General features: G+C 39.2%; 1 long non-coding RNA gene across 1 annotated transcript; it reads left to right on the forward strand.

Annotated features, from left to right (window-relative positions):
• Positions 1 to 805: 805 nt before the first annotated feature.
• Positions 806 to 3,218, forward strand: LOC123647962. Its single transcript, XR_006738443.1, has 2 exons — positions 806 to 2,620; positions 2,984 to 3,218. It is a non-coding gene; the product is annotated as an uncharacterized LOC123647962 (long non-coding RNA).
• The last annotated feature ends 13,173 nt before the right edge of the window (positions 3,219 to 16,391 follow it).

Raw genomic sequence — 16,391 nt, forward strand, 5'->3', positions numbered from 1 at the left:
GACTTATGTGACAGGTTCAAATGAAGTGCTCCAGAGAGACATCAACATTCTTATACTGAGACATATGTTCAGTTGTATAGATTTTGTGAGTTCATTACCCAGAAAATTTTAATTTCCTACTGAAAAGAGTGTGTCTTGATTAAAGACAGGCATACATACATACACACACACACACACATATACACACACACACACATAGACACACTGCCTACAAAGATGCTTTCCTCGCTGATGAGAGACAATTCTGACAAAGTTTTAAAAAGAAGTCTTCCTTTACATGGCAAAGATTGTTCCAAGTTATCGCAAATGTACTGACTGGACAAAAATCTGAAAAAGTTCACGTAGATAATGCAGAATGCAGGCAAGGTGCTGAGAGCCATGCAGCAAGCTGTTCAGTAACATTTTAGTTTAAAATTTCCCTATGCAACCAAGAAGTGCAAGAGAGGAGCACCATCCATGGACATAGACAGTTGTTCTGTCCATCAGTGGACATGGCCAGCCAGCATGGTAACTGACCAAACAGAATGGCAAATCATTCTTCCTCAAAGGACGCAGGGGAGCTAGAAAGAGGGCTGATAGGGAATTAAGTGGAGAAGCAGAAGCATTTCTTCCCCTGTAAAACATTTACCCTCTCCCCATAAAAGTGTTCTATTAGAAACCTTATTCAGAGAAGCTGATGGAAGTGAGGTGGCTTCCTTTAGTAAACCCTGAAATACATATTTAGTCTTAGCTGTTGAAATAAGGAGTTATTACTTAATTATAGGAGAATTTTTCACATCTCAAAAATTTGATTCTGTGGAAAGAAAATTTCATTTGTTGTGGCCCCCTTCTTTTCAGGCAAACTCTTATAACCCTGAACCCACTGCATAAAATATGGAGCTCAATGTAAGAATTAAAATATTTTTAAGATTATCTTGATCACAAGTTTAATTGAAGGTGTAAACTAAAGAAAAGGGGTCCAAACATAGAAATTCATGTATAGGAAATGCATTTATGGGACTGTCATTAACCCAAGGAAAATGATCCAGGAAAATCAAAGGTGGAGATGAGTGGTTCAGGGGAGCCAGTATAGGAGAACAGAGCACTGTAAAATCAGAACATTTGGGCAACTGCTCATTGAGAACCTGAAGGAATAACCTCACAGATGGTGGTCACACTCTCCTGGTCAATCAGCTTAGGGCACCTATCAACACATCTGAGACTGCCAAGCAGAACTTCACAAGAATGCTGACCCAAACACTGGAGGGAGGTTAATAGCATATCTAGCAAAGGTGGCCAGCCCCAGAGCCCTCCAAGCCTGTTGTGTGAGGAATGCCTACATCAGGTAATTTGCAAGTCCAGAAAGCTAATGCATCCAAACTCTGACTTTCTTTATATACTCTGGTTACTTTAAAACACACAAGTAAAGGACAGAACATATTTTGCAGTAAGAAGCACCAAAGCTCTGACAAAGAGCCCAGCTCCACGGATTGGAATTGCCAATACCAAGGATCCCTCAGGGTCTGGCTGTCTTTCCCTGCTTCAGCAAATAGTTATTTCTCTAGTTTCATGCCGTGTACCTGGCAGGGACTAGACTTAGTCCAAAATTTGAGGGGAAGCTGAAGTGTGTGGGGAAAGGGAGGCTGGTGCAGGGTGGAGGGTGTTCTCAGGCCTTAAGAGTGAACCATGTGCTCTACCCCAACCTTGCCAACCTCTGAAAGATAGTGATAAAGTGTCGCTTTGTTTCCCATTTGCTCTCGTTCTTTCTTTGTGCAGCTCTCTGGGGTGAGGAATAAATGGTAGGACAAGATTTGGCCATTTGAAGGTTCTCTAGTCAAGTGCGATTAATGTGATCACAATTTCAACCTCTATCCCATACACCTCTTCTTGGCAGATCTGTCTTATTTTTCAGTGATAAACATGTATAGAGAGCTATGGACAAAAATATCAAAGGCATCATTCAAACCTTTCAACTCTCACGTGGGCATTGAGTAAGAGAAGGCAGCTTTGAAATCAATGACTCTGACTCCTTCCAAAGAAGACCCCTTAACATTTCTAACCCTCCATTCCAAATAAGCAGAAATTTCCACTTCTCTAAAAGCAGAGGGGGGACGTTGCTGGGTCAGTTTCAAAGGCTCATTGGTTAACCACTGGCCACAGCAGAGTGAGAGGCTTCGCTCCCAGTTCTTGGTGGAATGGAAATTGACCTCACACACACCTTCTAAGCTTCTGAGTGAGAACTTGAACAAGCTCCCTAGGAAAGTAAGGAGGTATGGAATGTGCCCTTGTTAGCCTGACATGATTCTGCCTTTTGATGGTTTGCTTCATTTGTGGAAGGAAAAAGAACAATAGAAAACATTGATCCTCTCTTTCCAGATTAAGCGTTTGCAATGCAACACAGCTAAGTAGGAAACCAAGAAAAAGAAAGGATGAGATGTTAACTGACGGATGAAGTTACCTTTGTGTGCTCCAGTAACAGATGTCCAAGCCACTTCAGGTCTACCTTTGTGCCTTGTTTTCTAAATGTATTTGGTCATCTGCGAATAGGCCTGATTGACATCACATGAAACCCACAGGATGTGCTTTGGACAGGGGAATGAATGAATGAAAGTCTTCCTCCACATGTTATTTTAATCCTAAGGTATTTAACCCATCTCACTGTGTATCAAAGGCAGGACGAACTGATTCTGCAATGCCAAGTTGTTTCTGCCTCAAACAATTAACTACTACGATGCCAAAATCGTGCTTGTTGGCTGAACAACAATAAGGCAGTACAAAAAAAAATTCTAATTAATGACGTTTAGCTTTGAAGAACATGCAACATTTCAGTTCCTTGCAGGGGGCTTTGAAATGTTGCAGGATATGTTTCAGAGTAATTAAACTTGTTTGCCTCTGTCTGCTGCTTCTTTAGGACTACCATTGCGGGGGAGGAGAGCCAGATGGCAGAGGGTCCTCCCCCAGACCAGTCAGCGTGTCCTCAGTATTTTGCCCCTTCCACCCACAGCTTGTTCCCAGCTTCCTGCCTGCAGGAATCATTAGCAGCTCCAGGAAAGGCAGAGTGGGAGCCACAGACCACCAGGAACTTACCCTTCACGCAGAGAGAGACTCTTCAGATCTCAGACAGCAGTGCCCAAGATGCCCGCACAGAACCCTGGTATATTCTACTGTGAAGTTTTTGCAGCGAAACTACAATCAAACAATCAGTTAGTCAGTCAATAAATCAACAGTTGTTATGCGTATATACTCAGGTTTTTACTTTATTACAAAACAAGAAGGGAGGGAGGAATGAAGAAAGAAATTGACAAAGATTATGTGTGTATATTTAAAGGCATTATATTTAAGAAAAAATGTTTTTTGGTGGCCTTATGATTATCATATTCAAATAGGATGCTGGGCAAGGCCTTAGCTGGGCGGCTCTACTTAGTCATTCATTCATTTATACATTTATTTATCCACTAACTATTTAATGGGCCAGCAAGTGAGGTACTGCAGGAATTTTCTTTTACTTGCATATCAGGATCCACAATAAAGGCATTGCCCAGGTCCTCAGATAGAAGTTGATCAGGACGAAGCTCTTCCTACTGACTTCTCCAGCGGCAATCTGGTAGGAAGAAAGATGGGGGAACTTTAGTGTGGGCCACCTCTGAGGGACAGTGGTTGGTCCTTGATTGGTCAGACACAGCATTACTTTCTGCTCCTTAGCTAGTGAGAATATCCATCAATAAATAAGAAAAACAGGATAGTTCTGGTAACAAAGACTACCTATTTTGTTCCAATTAGTGTGCTAGGTACCATGGATTGAAAATAAGACAGTCTCGTCTCTGTGGCCTTAATACTAGGCGGGACGTTACCCACCTTGACGGAGCAGTGAGTGTGATACTGAATACAGCTACCACAGCAATGACCCATTGGAAATTTGTAGCACTTTACAGTTTGCAAGGCCCTTTCATATGCTTGATCTCAATTGATCCTCATGGTATTCTTCTTTAATAAATTGGATAAGTGTTATTTCCATTTCATAAATGAACAAACTAAAACTAGGACACCTAAGTCACTTGCCTAATATCACACAGCTGAACTCAGAACTTCTGATCCCTTTTGATACCTCACTGTGCCAGTTATCAATTTCTGCCTCTTGGCTCCAAATTTTCCCTTTGATATTTGCTTTGCAATAATGATTGGAGTCCCTTTACACCCTTCTCCTGTATGTGAGCGCCATGTTAAGCTTTCTCAGTAGAGGCTGCTGGAAGAACAATGCAGGAGGAAGGGACTTCTCTTGCAAGTTCCAGCAACTGTACGGTCGGTCACTGGTACGAATGTGAGAGCATCTGGTGGTGCCCTGCCCCAGCCACGCCCAGAGCACAGAGTCCCTTGCTGAACTTGCAGCCCTGTCCTAGCCTAGTGATCGCCTTCCCGTGGCCCTCCCAGCACAGACACTGGGTACTCTGGGCCTCTTGCCCAGACAGGACCTCCAGCCTCTTTGCATGCCCACTCTGCTGCCCACTAACTATGACACACTTGCACCCTGTCCCTAAGATTTGCTGTCTTGACATGGACACCAGCTATGCCAAGCCTCCTACGCACAGTGGCACTCCCTGTGCACCTGTGTGGCTCACTTATTACCTAGAGGATTGCTCTGGAACGGCAAGTCAGCAAATTTCTCTTCTATCCAGTGGACTGCAACTACATCTTCTCCAGCCAGGTATGAACCTTAGCCTTGAGGGGTGATCCCCTTCCAAGTTCATCCCTCCTTAGGCCCTCTCCCTCAGCCCTGTGGTACCCCATGACGTTCTCTTACATCTTATATTACTGTTTTATGATGACTTAATAATGCTTTGTATTAAGCATCCCTTATTTAAATCACTGTGTGGTTCCTGTCTCCTATTGGACCAAAATTGATGCACTCACCATACGTTGGTGTGAAGTCACAGATAAGATAAAGGAAAGAGTTAAAGTTTCTTGCGGGCAGAGATCTTGTCATATATTTTTGATCACTACAAGCACCTGCCTACTTTGATGCCTGACACATAGAAAGTCTTGAATAAGTACTGATTAACTGAACACAGTTTAAGTTAATTTTCACACCCCTGTTTGACAGGATGTAATAGCAGCCCACTGAGAGGACCAGCATGCACAGAGTCAGAAATTTGTTTATGAATGTGATCATTCGTTTGTTCAATAAAATTGATTGATTCTGACTAAGATAAGCAGCATCGGTCCCAGCAGCAGGTCAAACAGCAGCACTAGCCCCCAGCTGGGGGGTCAAGTAAATGGTTGCTACTAGTGGACAAGCTAAGGGAATGTTCAGGAGGAAGGAATGAAAACAACATAGAATGATCTGGAAGGAACCAGGGACATACCAAGTGGTCTAACCACTTCTGAGGCTCAGAGAAGATAAGTGACTTGTCCCGTGTCATGTGGCCCCTTCGTGGCAGAGCCAGGAGTAAAAAGCAGGTCTCCTTATCCTCAGTCCAGACCTTTGCTATTACACTGTGTTGCTTTTCCAAGCGGGAGGAAAAGGGGTGGGAATACACTGCCATCGTGGAAAATGGTAAAAAAAATAAATAAAACACCCCAAAATATGGTTATCTCTAGTAGTTCTAAAAAAGTCCATTTGGGGGATTCAAGAAATTTCCCTGCCAATGCTATTACCAAAGCAGCTAGCAGTCAAATATGCTGAATTTGGAATTTGGCTCCCCTCAAGGTAATCAGTCACCTGTAAAACCACGGCATCCCAGGCTTCTGAGGCACAGCAATATGTTCCCTGTCCTACCCTGCTCAGAGCATCACTCGTTTCTCTGATTTGGTCTTATTACCCCTATGTAAAGCCTCTGCATCATTTCTTTCCAACATCTGCAGCTTAATTATGCTAATGATCTTCCTTTATCATGTTGGTTTACTTAGCAGGACATTCTGCTATTTCAGATCAGATGTTTTTCCAGGGAGCCAAGGCATGGAATCCGTTATTAAGTGGGGGAGAGCCAATAGAGCCTGTTTCGCATACTCTTCTGAAGCTTCCCGCAAAGCATGACTTCTAGCTTGACTCCTCCATTGAACGTATGGGCATATGTGACACACTGTTTCATTAATTTTTCATTAACAGATGGGTCACATATGAGCCAAGGAGGAATGTGGAGTAGCAAGAGCTTTATGAGCCTAGTCAAGCCATGTTTAGAATGTCTTTGTTGGTTGTCATTGGGAAGGAGCCCGTGCTGATTAATTGGTTTGGGATGTGCATACACCCCTGTGTTTGGGAAGCAAGAGACACGTGGGTCCAGGGAAAATGTACCTGCCTGTGAGCGTCCTGTGAGAGGCCAGATGCTCTGCAGGGAGTTCCCGTGAAACGAGAGCTGTACTTTGCAGGTGAGTCCTGGCTGGAGATGTGTCTCATTGGGAGGTGCAGGTGCATGGGACACAAAATATCCATCACTGGGGGGTCTGCTACAGTGAGGATGGTTCTGTTTGCCTGGCCCAGTGAGATCAGTGAGGAAGACATTGCCAGGATTTGGAAATGCTTACTTAGGCTTTCTACTTCATAGCCTGGGATTGCTATTACGAGCCAGTACTGAGACATTTTCTGGCCTGATGGTTTTCACAAAACCATTATTTTTCTCCTACTCTTTTCCCCTGACTCTCAGTCTTTGCATATATACCACTCTAGAGCTCTAAGGTTTTCTCTGAAAATACACTTCTTTTACTTTTGTCTTACTCATTCATTCAAAAGACACTGTGCTAAACTCTGGGAATACAGCAGCCCTTCATGAGACTTCTGTGTTAGCTAAGACTTTGCCATCCTCTCTTAACACCTAGTATGGGATTCTGTAACAGAGACATTGAGAATAGTGGACTTTCAGACCTGGGATGTCATCAAGTTTGAAAGGAAGGCAGTCTCAAGGCTCTGGTCCAGCAGCTGGCTAGTAGAGCTCTGGCCTCGGAATGGTATAGCTTGCTCTATTGCAATGCATTATCCTGAATGTTGAGATCAGCTATTGGAAAAATAAAAATAAAAAAAATAGAATTTATTTGTAGTCACCTTTATTGAGATTTAATTTAAATATAATAAAATAGATCATTTTAACTGTAGTTCAATAAGTTTTGACAAGTGTATACACAGATCCATGTAATCACCACTGCAGTTGAGATAGGACATTTCTGCCATCCAAAAACATCCTGTGTGCTCCTTTGCAGACAGTCTCCTCCACCCTGGCCCCAGGCAACAACTGATGTCCTTTCTGTTAGGATGGATTAGTTTTGCCTATCCTAGAACTTCAGCCAAATGGGAAATATACAATACGTATACTTTGTGTCTGGCTTCTTTTGTTTAGCATATTTTTAAGATTTATCACTTTGTTGTGTGTATCCAGTTTGTTCGTTTTTATTGGTGAAGAGTGTTCTGCTGTGTGGATATGCTACAAAATGTTTGTCTGTTTATCTGTTGGTAGGCTTTTGGATTATTTCCAGTTTGGGGCTATTATGAATAAAGCTGCTATGAAAATTTGTGTCTGTCTTTTGGGAGACACATGGTTTCATTTCTATTGTGGAAATGCCTAGGAGTGGGATGAGTCATATAGACAGTGTTTGTTTAATGTTATAAGAAATTGCCAAACTTTTCTGAAATAATTGTCCCATGTTATATTCCCACCACCCTTCTATGAGGGTTCTTAGTGATCCATATCCTCACCAACACTTGGTGTTGTGACTCTTTCTAATTTAGCTTTTCAAGAAGATGTGTAGTGGTTTTAATTTGCATTTCCTTGGTGACTAATGATATTGAGCAATTTTTCTTGTGCTTATTGGCCATTCATATATCTTCTTTTGAGACTTGTCCTTCCAAATATTTTTCTCATTTTAAAAGTTGTGTTGGTTGTCTCCTTGTTGATTTATAAGAGTTCTTTATGCTACCTGGAAACAACTCCTTTCTCAGATATATCTATTGAAAATATTTTCTCCCTGTCAGTGCCTTGCATTTGAAGAGCAGAATGCTTTATTTTTAAAAGTCTACTCTTATCAATTTTTTTCTTTCATGATTTGTGCTTTCTGTGTCCTAAGAAATATTTGCCGTCTCCAAAGTCACAATGTTTAAGTTTTATAGTTTTAGTTTTTATGTTTAAATCTATAATTTGTTTTAAGATAATTTTGATAAATGATATGAGAGAAGGCCAAGGTTCATTTCCTTCTAAATGGATGTCCTGTTTTTCCAGCATCATTTGTGAAAAAGAATATCTTTCCCCTGTTGAACTTAGTACTTTTGTCAAAATCATTTGACCACTAATTTTATAGATCTATTTCTGAACTCTTTATTTGGTACCATATATTACATATATCTATCCTTACACCAAATCCACATTACTTAATAATTGTAGCTGTATAGTAAGTCATGAAATAAACTTTTTTATAATTTTTTAAGAGTGCTTAGGATGTCCTAGGTCATTGGATTTTCCTAAAAATTTTACAATGAGCTTGTCAGTTGCCACAAAAATAAGTCTGGGATTTGTATTGAGACTGCATTTAATCTACTGAACAATTTGGATTTATTTGGGTCTTTATTGTTTTATTTAATTTATCCCTTATGGTTTCATTTCTTTTTAATGCTGCATTAAATGTTATTTTTTATATTTTATTTTCTAGTTGTTCACTGCTATTATGTAAAAATACAACTCATTTGTATTTTAGTTTTTTAAATTTTTAATTATGGGTACATAATAGTTCTTTATATTTATGGGGTACATGTGATGTTTTGATGTAGTCATATAATGTGTAATGATCAAATTGGGTTAATTGAGGTATCCATTACCCCAAGCATTTATCATTTCTTTATGTTAGGAACATTCAAATTCTATTCTTTTAGTTATTTTAAAATCTACAGTAAGTTATTATTATTAATAACTATAGTTACCCTATTGTGCTACCAAATACTACATCTTATTCATTTTGTACCCACTAACCATGCCCATTTTATTCCCCACCCCACCCACTACCCTTCCCAGCCTCTGGTAACCATCATTCTATTCTCTATTTCCATGAGTTCAATTTTTTAAATTCTTAGCTCCACATATGAGTGAGAACATGCAGATTTTATCTTTCTGTGCCTGGTTTATTTCACTTAACATAATGTTCTTCAGTTCCATCCATATTGCTACAAATGACAGGATTTCATTCTTTTTGGCTGCATAATATTCCATTGTGTATATGTACCATATTTTATTTCTTCATTCACCCATGGATGGGCACTTAGGTTGATTCCATATCTTGGCTATTGTGAATAGTGCTTGTTTTTTAATCTTTATCCTGTGACCTTGATAAGCTCAGTAGCTTTTTGAGGATTCCTTTAGATTTTCTACACATGTGACCATGTAGTGTGGGAAAAATACAGTTTTACTTATTCCTTTATGATCTCTATGCAATTTTTTTCTTACCTTATTGCACTAGCTAAAATTTCCAGGATAGTATTAAATAGAAGTGATAAGAACAAACAACCTTGCCTTGTTCCCTATCTTAGAGGGAAAGCATGAGTCTCCGCATGATAGTAATACAACTGTCTCCATTTTTGACTTTTAACTTATCTAGGTCTTTATATTTAAAGTGGGTTTCTTGGTTTATGGAATACAGTCCATACAGGACCATGCTTTTCCTTCCAACTGACATTCTTCTTCTTTTAGCTGTTTTTAGACTATTTACGTTTATAGTTACCATTGATATGGTTGGATTAAAATCCATTTGTTCTTTGTTTCTTTTTTCCTCTTTTCCTGCCTTTTCTGTGTTTAACTGAGCATTTTTTATTATTCCATTTTATCTACTCTAATGACTTACTATTTATGCTTTAAAAACTTCAGTGAGTTTCTTTGAATTTACAATATACATTTTTAAAGTAACGTGAATCTACCTTCAAATAATATTTTATCACTTTCTGTATGCCTCCCACTTCTCATTTGTGCTATTGTTGTTATATATCTTACTTCTAGGTATGCTATAAATACATAATACATTGTTACTATTTTGCTTTAAAGAATCAGTTACCTTTCAGGGCAATGTTTTAAAATAAGAGAGATAATCATCATTTTATCTTCATTTTTTTCCATTTCTAACCCTCTTCATTTCTTTGTGTAGACCCAAATTCTAACCTATGTCATCTTCCTTCTGCCTGAAAAGCTTTCTTCAACATTTTTTATAGAGTAGTTCTGCTGGCAATGAAATCCCTCTGTTCCCTGATTTTTGTTTGTCTGAGAGTCTTTATTTCTCCTCCATTTAAAAGGATATTTTTAGTTCATACAGCATCCTGGATTGACAGTTTTTCTTTCAGTCCTTTAACATCTTATTCCATTGTCTTCTTGCTCGTTTGGTTTCTGAGAAGATATTGGCTGTAATTCTTATCCTGTTCCCTTGTTAATGTGTCCTTTTTTCCTGACTTCCTTTAAGACATTCTCTTTCTCTTTGTTTTTTTGCAGTTTGGCTATGATATGCCTAGTTCTTTTGCTTTTGTTTGTTTGTTTGTTGTAATCTTCTTTGTTGTTCTCTGAGATTCTTGAATCTCTGTTTGTTGTCTGTTACTAATTTTAGAAAATTCTCACGCATTATTTCTTCAGTATTCTCCTTACAAACACACCAGAACATTTGATCGTGTCCCACAGCCCTTTGATATCTGTTCCAGTTTTTTTCCCCTACCCTCTTTGTCTTTGTGTTTCAGTTTGGGTAAATTCTGTTGACCTGTCTTTAAGTTCATGGAGTCTTTTTTCCCAGCTGTGTGAAGTCTCCTTTTGAGCCTGTAGAAGGTAATCTTTATCTGTTGTGTTTTTCTATTTTTTACATTTGCATTTATTTTTTTCCCATAGTTTCCATTTCTCTGCTGAAATTACCTGTCTGATCTTGTATATTGTTTATCTTTTCCATTAGAGCTTTTAACATTAGTAATCATAGCTGTTTTAAATTGTCTGGTAGTTCCAACATGTGAATTGAGTCTAGTTCTGATAATTATCTCTTTGTATAATATGAAGAGATCATGTGTCCGTAATGAACAAAATATTTCTGAATTTTTCATTTGTCTCAGATTCTGATGTGGCTCAGAATGGCACTATTACTGATCCTTTTTTAAAAATTTTGTTATTTTCTTCATTATAAATTTTTTGTTAATTTTTATTTTCAAAAATTTATTTTGATTACATACTCACAATATACAATTTACATATATATATAGACATGTGATCAGCATGAGCATGAGCAGACTCCAGCTACCTCTTTTAGTGGCTCCCTATTTTCCTCTATAAATAGATGGACCATAAACACTGCTGCAATGAACATCTCTAAACATACATCTTTTTGCATTTTTAGAAAAAATTTCCAGATGTACAATTGTGGGGTCAAAAATGTGAATATTAAAATTTTTAGTATTGCCTTCCAAAAAGTGAGTACCAATTCTGACTTTTTTGCTTTTGAGACAAGGTCTTGCTCTGTTGCCTGGGCTAGAGTGCAATGGCTAAGATATGATTTATTTTGATTACTGAGGTAAGTGCCTTACTTGCCTGCACTAGTCCAGATCTCTGCTCTCTGCATCTAGAAGCTGAAAACATTGAAATTGTAGTACAACTAAATTTAAATAAGTAACTCTAATAATAATGCAGAGGAATTTGGGGATGAAAAACATTCTAAAAATTTCTGTTTTAGACAAAAAGCACTAAAGCACATATTCTACCTGAGCTCTTAGATTGTGGAAATGTATGTCTCACTGATTGCTCACAGAAGAGATTTGTGTGACTATACTCATGTCCTCACAATGATTTATTCCACTATGTAGTAGTAAGGAATCTCCCAGAATCTGTTAAGTGAAGCCTCAGCTACATGCAGCTTACTGTTTTTAAAGATCATCCACTAGCTCTCATGGATATGCTCTCTGAATGCAGCCAAAAGGATTCTGGGGCCTGTTCCCCACAGGAAAGAAAACCCAGGGCTGACCAGGTTCTACCACTGGGGAACCAAAGAGCCACCAGCCTGTGCCCATTTAACAGTGTCTGGATCTTGAAGGTACTACTTTTGGAGAAAGTGTTCAGGGTAACACTTTCGCAGCCCCTCTCCCCACCCCCGCAGTGCAGGAACCCAGGAAAAGAGATGAGACTGAGGGTGGCACTCTGGTATCTCCTTTCTCGGACCCTCACGAGGTAGCCCAGCTCGGCCTGCATTGTGGGGATCGTGCAGAGGAGAGGAAAGGGCCTGTGTGACTGCCTTCCCCCACACCCCTTGGAGATCATGTTTGGAACATGAACATGTACAGCTGCTTGCTATTTGTCTATTTTGCTTTAGCAATAAGAATCTCCCTGTGATCTTCCCCACCTATAATTCTTTGCATTAGAAAAGCCTCAATGAGAAAACAAAAATCACCTTTTATATGTCAATGCTAGGAAGATAACTGAAAAGATGAAACTGAAAACTGAACCACCTCCTTAGAGACCCAAGGAGAGAATCCCAGGACAAAAAGGCTAAAAGTCTTTGTGATTTGATCATGGATTCCACAGACCATTGTGGTTCTAGGCACCATTCTGGGGGTTCATAGATAAAAGAATTCTTCTTACCCTCTGACCTCAGTCAAGCAGTGAGACACATTGGGTCTGAAACACAGAGTATCGTAGCCACGAGGTTTTAGTGAGTATAGTTAAGATTTCCTTTCTCCTTAGGTGACATTCTCCATCATTAAAAGCTTTGAGTTACAAGGATAAACTTTATAGGTCATGATTAACTGTTTCTATGCTCTAGGATTGAATTTTGGTGCCTGTCTCTAGCTGAATGGTGATGCCTGTGGTAAGAAAATAGGCACAGGGCTTAGGTTGTCCTTAGGAATGACATAGCCAATATTGAAGCATTTTCTACAAAATTATAACTATTAAATCATAATGTGTTTTTTTAGAAGTATTTATTAATAATTTTCACTGAGAGGAGTATGATACCCAGGCTAGGGCAAAATTCAGTACAGCTCCTAAGGAAACGTTAAGAACCCTTTTTACCAAATGTCACTGTTAGTATGTTGACCTCAGTGCCTCTCAAACTTTCTCTCACATCGTGCTACACACAAGAAATATTTGTCTGCCACACTGGAGTAAACCGTAGAGGATTTCTGAACTCTCAGCTAGGATGCTTACAGCTTGAAGATTGAAAAGATACATGAGTCAACAGGAAAGAGCTACATTCCTGAAAATATAGAGAGTTTTCAACTCAGTTAAATAGGAGAGGATCTGGCCAGGGGTCAGGTACATGCCAAACAAGTTGCTGAATCTTGTGCCCATTCTACTAAAGAGGGGGCATGATGCTTGGTGGACTTGTTTGGTTTCTGGAGGTAAAATATTTCTCATCGGGGTGGCTGCTTCGGCCAGTTTATCAAATATCTGGTTAAGACCTTTCAAGTACCTAAGCACTGAAATTATTTTGCTATGTAATCCAAAATAAAATTTTAATTTACAAAAAGGCACAAATTATGTCTTTGTTAAAATTAAAGAATTTTTTCTAGGTTTTCAGATTTCAAAAAATCTAGACATGTTCATTAAAGGTCATCATTCAATATTCTTCTCTCCTTCTGTTTGTCTGTCTCTTTTCTCCCCCTAAGAATATACTCTGTTCATTTAGTGGATACTGTAGCCTTCATCTGACATGTGATTTTTTAAAACTGTGAAATTTGAGATTTAAGTAGTTCTTAAGATAAGAAAAGGCTCTCCAGTGAGCCCAGGCATCAGTGCTAGAAACCCAGCGTATTCCAAAAGGTCTTGTGGTATCTGCAACAGCTTGGGGTGTCATATCAAGCCTGTGGTGAGGCCTTTAAGGTTTTGGAGCCTCTTTGACAAGTAACTCTTCTTCTGTGAAACGTTGCCCTGGCTCTTTACTGGACTCTATTGGGTCTGCTGGGTGACCACATGATCCAAACCACCCACCATGAATGCTCTCTGCTTTCTCTGTCTATAACAGTGAGCAGGCCAAGAAGCTTTCCATTACAGGAAGTAACGTTTTTGAAATCAGGGCCTGCCACATCTTACAGGCCTCATGGAAAGTTCCCTATGACCAGCTACCTGAGGAGAAAACAAATTGAAATTCAGGATCAATTACAGATGATTTTGCATGACATGTTGGCAGCTGCAAATGCTGCAAATGTTACTGTCCCAATCAAGGTGTCTGGAAAGACAGTAGGGTAGAAAAAAATCTTCCCAGTAGTCAGAACTTTGATTCATACATGGCGTTGTCCACCTCTTGGGAAGTGGAGATGGCCTAAGCCCGGGAACACAATCTATGCTGATTCCAGCAGGAATCTGAATCTTAGACAAAGATCGAAAACAACTGGAACTCCCACATTAAATGCATGAAGTATATGAAGGCTCTGGTAACCACACAGCAGCTGTCAATCTACATACATAAGCCTGAGGAACTTCCACACAGAGATTTTATAAGTTTTACCTGTTACAGGTGGCAGGGAGCAGGAAAAATACGTTCTTGGATAGTTGGGATAAAGTCACTAAATTTTTCTCCAAAGTTCAATTCAGCAAATATTTATTAAGCAAGCATTTACCCTAGGCCAGGCACTGTGCTAGGCATTGGGGATATGGCAGCACACAAAACATATTGCCTGTCTCAAGACTCAGTAGAATATCATCCTCTCACAGTCAAGAAACTAAAATAAAACAATTTTCTGTAGGAGCTCAGGCCAAATCTCCGCTGCAGATTTATATACTGCTAAGTGTAGAGAATGGCATGTTGGCGAGTCCAGAGAGCCAGGTTATCATGAGACATAGGGGTTTGGTAAATAATAGAATAACTAAAACTATATTCCTGAAGCCTCTTTCCATAACTGGTGACAGCTAAAGCCATAAGAGTCCCAACAGACTCCTATTAATTATCAGCTCTTGTGATGATCCTGACAGCCCCACTTGATTTGAGCCCATTCTAACCTCAAGAGTGCAAACATGGAGAAGTATATTCATTAATATTTAGACTCAAATGGCATACTGTCATATCTGTGGTGGCTTGGTTGTCTAAATTTTATCTACATGCTGCTTCCTGTTTCTCCCAAGCATGCATAGTTCATTGGTCAACCATAGACTTGAGCAAAATTTGCACATGGAAGTAGAACTTCTTTCTCTGGCCCTCTATTTTCCAAGATTCCCCATTCACTCTTCAGTGACTCTAGTTATCCCAGGATTTTTTTTTTTTTTTTTTTTCTGTTTCTTCTAGACAATCAGTTGGTGGGTTTTTCTATCAGTATTTTGGTGACCTGGCACTGTTGTTACTAAAGCTATTGCTGAGCTTAGAGCAAAGTAACTTAAAAATGAGAAATTCACTCTGTGCTGATCACTTTTTAAATTTCAGCTCCCTTCCATAATCAGCCTGTGTTTTTTAATCTCCAGAGCTTTTAGATAGTTTTTTTTGTTTTGTATTTTTAAAGTATTTTAACTGTTATTTGAAAAAGGATCAGTTGCACTAGGAGCTCACTCCTTCTATAGTAGAGGCAGAACCTCCCAGATACTATATTTTGCAGTTCTAAAATGTCAACTTGACTCTTTTAAAATACAGGTTCAAATTCTCTATTACAATGTTTCATTTGTTCCATACATGCGTTTCGTCTATTTTTTTTCCTATTAATCTTATTTATGTTGAAGTCCTTGTTTGCAAACTTCAGCATCTGGTTCATTTCTCCATCTACTTCTATTAACTGTTTAATCCCTTGATTATCAATCACTTTCCTGCTTCTTAACTCTAGTTTTATTTATGCTAGACATTGTGGATTTTAAAAATTTTAGAGACTTCAAATGATGAATATCTTTTACCAGAGTTGTTTCACCCTTTTCTTTATTAGACATAGAGTGGGTACTGATTTCTTGATCCAATCAGAAGCTGAGCTAAGAAAATGTTTACTTGCAATTTTTATAAGTCTCTGTCTACCTAGAATTCACCTCGAGCCTTCCGAATTTTTCCACTGTGAGCCTGGTGTGGTCATTGCAGCCCTCATTTTGCTAAGTCCTAGACTCTATTCTTTATTTCCTCCACACTGTGAGACCACCCCAAACTACATTCCGCTTTTCAAAGGCTTTCTTATTAAGCTTTTCAGGCTCCCAATTAATGCATCTTCAAAATTTGGCAAATGTCTTCAGGGAAAACTGGAAGTATGTTGAGGCCCCTCAGGGCTCTAGCCCTGTGAGACTGCCTAAAGGTTCTGCCAGTTTTTCTGCTTGTGCTCAGGCAAAGCCTGATTCTCAGGCTCTTGGCCTTTGGCCACAATCAACAGATGCCTCCTAAGGAAGAGGAGCTGTAGGGGTTCAGTACACTTCTCTTCAGTCTCTCTCCAGAACCTTATCCCCTCAGATGTCTTTATACAAATGATTTCTTTTTAAAAATTTTCATATGACTTTTTGTCACAGGGGTTATCTGTTATCAATGTAATAATCAAT

Source organism: Lemur catta, chromosome 12, assembly GCF_020740605.2.
Source record: "Lemur catta isolate mLemCat1 chromosome 12, mLemCat1.pri, whole genome shotgun sequence".
NCBI classification, from domain to species: Eukaryota; Metazoa; Chordata; class Mammalia; order Primates; family Lemuridae; genus Lemur; species Lemur catta.